The sequence below is a fragment of the Echeneis naucrates genome, chromosome 21, assembly GCF_900963305.1.
Source record: "Echeneis naucrates chromosome 21, fEcheNa1.1, whole genome shotgun sequence".
NCBI classification, from domain to species: Eukaryota; Metazoa; Chordata; class Actinopteri; order Carangiformes; family Echeneidae; genus Echeneis; species Echeneis naucrates.
Window position 1 is genome coordinate 7,573,488 of NC_042531.1, and position 6,000 is coordinate 7,579,487.

Consider the following 6,000-nt stretch of genomic DNA (forward strand, 5'->3'; position numbering starts at 1 on the left):
TCTGGTATTAAATGCCAAGTGATGCAATAATAATAATAATAATAATAACAGTAAAATTGAATGATTTCATCCTATTGTTTGTGTGTCACTAAGAGTTTGAGCGTGAGAGTAAAATGAAAATGATTGAAACTGACTTTTTACATTAATCTTGGTTTTACGATCTCAGTCCGGTGGATTCTGATTGTCACTCATTAGCCCTTTTTTGGTCAGCTCTATTGACAATCACCTTTAAAGTGGGATATCGCCCTGTTCTCTCTAAAGATGTTTTATTTAGCAAAATTACACAAAGCTGGCGTTTTCATTCAAACGACATGCGAGTGCAGCTGCTTGTCCTCTCCACAGTGATCTCGTTTTGAATTAAAGTTTACCATAGACATCAATTAAAATGAAATGGCTGTGCTGGGATTTTGGCTACATTTAGTGAGTTCAAATCTCTTTCCCATCAGCAGCGATGCGTCAACAAGGACTCCACATGGTCAGCATTGCTCGTTTGCATTACAGCATTTTGCCACGAGGAAACTCCAACAGTCGGCTGGTGTAACCTTATCACACAGTCACACAGCATCAGCTGATCATTCATTCAGTCACTCAAACTGCAACATTTGTTTCTATGCTCCCCAGCTGGATCATATCAGGTTTTGTCACTTGATACAGACATCTGCAAATGTAGTAAATGGTCAATACATTAAAGTGGTTTTTGTGTGTTACAGCTCAGATGAAGGATTAACTTAATGTGCCTGTCATTAAATACTGCACATGGGACCTCATAGCCAAGAGGCATCACATATCTGCCATCCAAGCAGCATATATGAAGAAATATATTCATGAACATGACTAACAAAGCAAGACTACATTATCTTAACACAAAATAAATTCAAAAGCTTCAAGTTTCAACATTACACGTGTAAGCTCCTTTCACCCTCAGTCGTATTCACTATTTTACCCTTGCTGCCATTAGAGCACATGAGTCAATTATTTCAGCTCTGGAAATAAAAATTTGTGGCTCTTCGTGTTAGTCTTTGTGTGCAGTGTAGCTGCAGTTTTACCCGAGGTAAAAGCTGGGAAACAATAAGGGAGAAAGCCAAGTGTGGGAAAGGAAAAGCCATGAAACTGAATGGTGGGTGGATGTTGGATGGCTGAAGAGGCCATCGAGACATTATGTTCTTTATGAAGTCATAAAACAAAAAGGCTGCTGCCTCGCCCCTCATCCTGTCATCACAATGACCTTCGTTTGATGACCGGCCCTCGTCACACAGCTGTTTAAAGGCCTGGGTAATGGATGTTTACACATATCAGACAAATACTACCACATATAACTACATCATCATCCCTATGCTGCCATATCACACTGGGCAATAATCTGCCTCAGGCTCTTGGGTTTTATGATTGACAGATTCAAGTAAATCTTCCCATTTGGATATGCTGTGACAGGAATTAATTACCAGTCAATTGTGTCTAACATATTAATTTAGAGCAGATTATACAATGCATTAGCCTGGCACTTATTAAGCCTGGTTATGTACGCCTGCGTTTGTGTATTGAAATCGCACAGGCGGAAAATTCAGTCCAATTTGCTATGCTTGGCTCCGGTTGACACACTGCTGTGTCTCTGAAACCCTCCCTCCTTTTTCACATCCTCTGCTCCTTTTCTCCTTCCTCTCTGCTCCCTTTGTCCATGTAGTTTACTACATCTGAGTGACGGAAGTGTGATGAAACCCTGTGGTCTAGAAAAGTGCCACTCAAAAATTTTAATTACATATAAAACAAACAAACAAATAAAAATTGTTGTCTCCTTCAAAATCGGTCAATATGTAAATGGGATCGAATTGTAGACCAGTTTCTCTTTCTGTTTCGATTAATATTATGTTCCAAAACTAAAACCCAAACTTACTCATCAAACCAAAAACTGATTAAAAATGTTTTCTACCTTTAAAAAAAAAAAAAAAAAGAAAGAAAGAAAGAAAAAAAGAAAAGCAAGATTCTTGACCAAAAAAAAAAAATTGAGTTTTGGATTCCAGCTGATGCTCTTTAATCTGATGCCCAGTTCTACATTGTATGATCTCAATTAGGTTACCCTGGACTCCCAGGAAGCCATTAATGCAGACACATGATACGTTTCAAAAGAAAAGACATGCAGCCGAGCAGCTGGGGCTCAGTTGGTAAAATGGCTGAAGGTTTAAGTCCACATGTCAGAGTTGATTGAGTGAATGTAATGTCACGAAATTAAAGTGGTTTAAAAACCAAACCAAGACTAAAAAAAAAAAAAAAAAATTTGTTCACAACACAGAGTTACTGCACAAAAGGAAATAAATTGGTGACCGACCCGAAACAACCCTGTCTCGTTGAAATTCTGTTTGTGAAAACAGTTTTTCAGTGTAATTGCTGGCTGGATTATGTTCAGACGTGCTGTCACTGAACCTTTTTTGTATTACACGAGATCACTTTTCACACGCAGCTTTGCCATTAAAACGTTTCATAAGGCTAAAATTGGATCGTGTGCAGCAATCGTGTGTGATATTTTGGTGGAAAACAACCACGTTGAAAGTGTGTTTGCAACTATCCGAATACGTAAATTAAAATTGTGTCCTCATTATGTTAATAGGAAACAAAATCTGCTTGCAATTATGTTTCTTATAAAAGAACATTTGATGCTGAAAATCACTTGTATATCGTCATAATTTCTAGGGTTGTTTGAAAACAATATTTCCAACGGTCCCTCAGGATTGAAGATCTTTATTTGTCACATGTGGCGCACCCACAGTGAAATGTAAATGCATACAGCAAGACTGTGCAAACTGCGCATGTAAGAGAAGAATGGAATAGATAAAATAAAAAAATAAAGTGTACATAAATACAATATGAATATAACAATGAATATGAAATATGGATGAGTTCATCAAAAGCTTTTGTGTGTGAAGGAGCACTTAAGGTGAAACTAAACTTCTCACTCAAATTCCAAGTTTCACAAGGAAAGATTGAAATAGAACAAATAAAAGTTTACTTCTTGATTTATTTTTTTTTTCTAACCCTAACCCTAACCCTTTTAACAGGACAATGATATTTTGAATTCTGGGCATAAACAGTTTATTTTGGAAGAATTTACATGAAAAGTGAAGAGTCAAACCATTAAAAACAAACCAACTTGGTCACCCAGTCAGCACAGTAACATTGCCTTTAGGGCTGAATTAGCCTGGAGGGAACATCTTCAGGTATTTTTGGGCTTTAAGTTCATCATGTTCACTTCATGAAACAGCCTTATGTGACTCCGTTGGCTCAATTTCACTTCATTTTACTCACACACTATAGACCAGACTGAAATAGCTTTATGAACCTGACCTCGGATTGAAAGAGAAAGATGGTGAGACTTGATTTGAAACCATCAGACACTTTGTGGTCAAAAACATAAGTCAGCATAATCACGTCTTGACTACATTAAAAATACTGGGATGATCAAATATTTCTGACCTCTAAAGAGTCCTAGCTGAGTGATGAGTCAGTCCTGTTGTCTGACCATCCAACACACCAGCAGCAGAGCTGAAGCTCACATCTACAGGTCCAACAAAACGAGAAGCCCTGAAATTACCTCCGCTTATGTTGTTACAAGTTATCATTGAAGCAGATGTCGAGCCTGTTCTTGCATCTGTTTGTGTGTTTCCATCACAATTCATCAAGTAATCAACCTGTAACACTGCTTGCCCTGTGTGTGCTTCCAGTGTTTCAGCGTTTGAGACGACTAAGCGGCCTAAAGCGAGTTGCTCCAAATATGAAGGCTGTGCTGTCTGATGTTTAAGAGGTGGTGCTGAGGTTCTAAACTGAAAACTTCGGAGCTGTTGTTCTGCTGGTTTTCATGTCGACTTCAAAACAACTGCCAAAAAATGAAAGTATAATTGGAAGCTCTGCTCACACTGAGAGACGACTGCTGCATCACTGAATAGATTAGCTGTTTGCCGGCTGTTGCTATGGTGGTGTACTCTACTGGGATGTGTCTGAGGCTGTGTTTAGTGTTTGGTGTGAGAGTTGCCTATTATGGAATTGAATGCTTGTTTTCAGAGTATTCCACTGTGTGTGTGTTAGTGTGTGTGCATTATGTATTGTGGTGCATTTCGGTATGTTTTTGCATGAATCTTTTGCATAAATCATTTGTCTAAATAAATTTAAATCTATCTGTATTCGTTTTTCAGTGTATGCCTGCGTGTGTGAGTGTGTGTCCCTAGTGTGCTGCTGGTAAACTGTGGTGTGTTGCTCTAACAGGCTGGTCTTCCATTAGTAGCTCAGCGCTGGGCTTAAAAAAAAAAAAAAAATGGGAGGGAGGAAAGGAGGGAAATAGATGGACACACACACACACACAAACGTGCATACATACATTTAGAAAATTTTACTTCGTGTGAGCAAAAAAAAAAAAAAAAAGGCATTAAGGAAAATTGACATGTCTGCAGAAGCTTTGCTTGTTTTATGTGTGTTTTAATGAGTTTGATTTCACAGTTTGTGATATAATTACAGTCACAAATTAACTTTAATACATTAAACAGAACTGCATTATTTAGAAAATGTTTATGTTATTGAAAAAAGAATAAAACAGTTCCAATGAAGGATGCGTTACATTTGTTATCCAAACGTACCTGGGGTCTGTGTGTGTCTGTACAGACACACACAGACACACACACACACACACACACACACACACACACACACAGCAGTGCCTTGGGCCAGTTAGGGTACTCTAAAAATCCTATGGTAACTCACAGTGAGGAAACTGTCAGTTACTCATGGACATTTCCTCACATTATTAGAAACACAATGGCATTCTCACAGTGAGTGGGTGGGTGTGTGAGAGAGAGAGAGAGAGACAGAGGTGGTGTACAATTTTAGTTTGATGGAGATAGTGGAGGGCTGATAATTGTCCAGGCATTTCATGCGTGAGACATCAGTGAGACATCAGTGACACATCAGGAGAGAGAGCAGCAACAAAGACAAGTAGACTGCTTTTTCCCGGCAGAAGGACAAAATAGTTCACAGCAGCAGCTTGTTGCATTTCGGTGGCTGTTTTCATGCTTGCTCACATGTGGTACTTATTATAATCAACGGCAAATGCCGTGAATCCAAACTATCTATAGCTCCCCTCCTCCACAAAGGAGCAAAAACTTTCATAGCAACACAGGCCTGAAATACCACGGCGGTCTGATTGAAATCACATTTGCAATAAAGACCTTCTTACAGATCCAGCAGACATTTAGCATCTGTCCACTTACATGCGCAATACCAATTATCACTCCCATTTTAACTCTAGTTTGGTCAGCCCTGCAGCAGGGTAGGTAGAGCACTGAGGGTTTACCAGAGCTGGATTGGTGGCTGACACTCAGCCATACAGTGTGTGGAGCCAGAAAACTAAATAATTAGGACATACTGTATATCCCGACTTAACACATTACAAAAGGAGTTTGATTCGATCAGCAGCTAAAACTTTCTTACCAGATTTGATGTTCATCTGTATTCAGCTGCCAGAGACCGGCCTCGTCAAAGGGATCCTCCAGTGTTTGTGTTAACACTCCTGAAAGCCCTTCAGCTGTAGAAAGAGAAAAGTAAATCTTAATTTATTTATTTTACAGAAGTACAATGTTTGTCATCACGCATCACAGCTGGACCAGTCTGTACACAGTTCAGAGTCAGTGCCGGGCACAATGCTGAAGTTAAAAGAACAGCAAATCAGAATCAGCTTTAATGGCCACGTTTGTACACACAAACGAGGAATTTGACTCCGCTTCACTTTGCTTTCAGCATTAAATAAGAAATACATACACAAGCAGATGAAAGTTAAAATATAAAGGCTGATCTACTCTCTGATCATCTGGAAAGCACGCCAATAGAGCTACATGCAAAGCTGCACACTCAGGCAGTGCGGAGGATCATGTGTATATTTATACTTCCTGCTTCATGTTCCCGGTTCCACCACGTTTGAGGACGTGCTGTCTGATTTAATTAAGTTGGTTACACAAGTATGTT

General features: G+C 39.1%; 1 protein-coding gene across 1 annotated transcript in view; it reads right to left on the reverse strand.

Annotated features, from left to right (window-relative positions):
- klf7b (Kruppel like factor 7b) overlaps nucleotides 1–5,504 on the reverse strand; it is a 62,409-nt gene extending 56,905 nt beyond the window's left edge. The window contains exon 1 of the mRNA XM_029530464.1: nucleotides 5,470–5,504. The gene's annotated coding sequence lies outside the window, so the exon portion shown is untranslated. The remainder of the gene's footprint in view (nucleotides 1–5,469) is intronic.
- Between the last annotated feature and the right edge of the window lie 496 nt (nucleotides 5,505–6,000).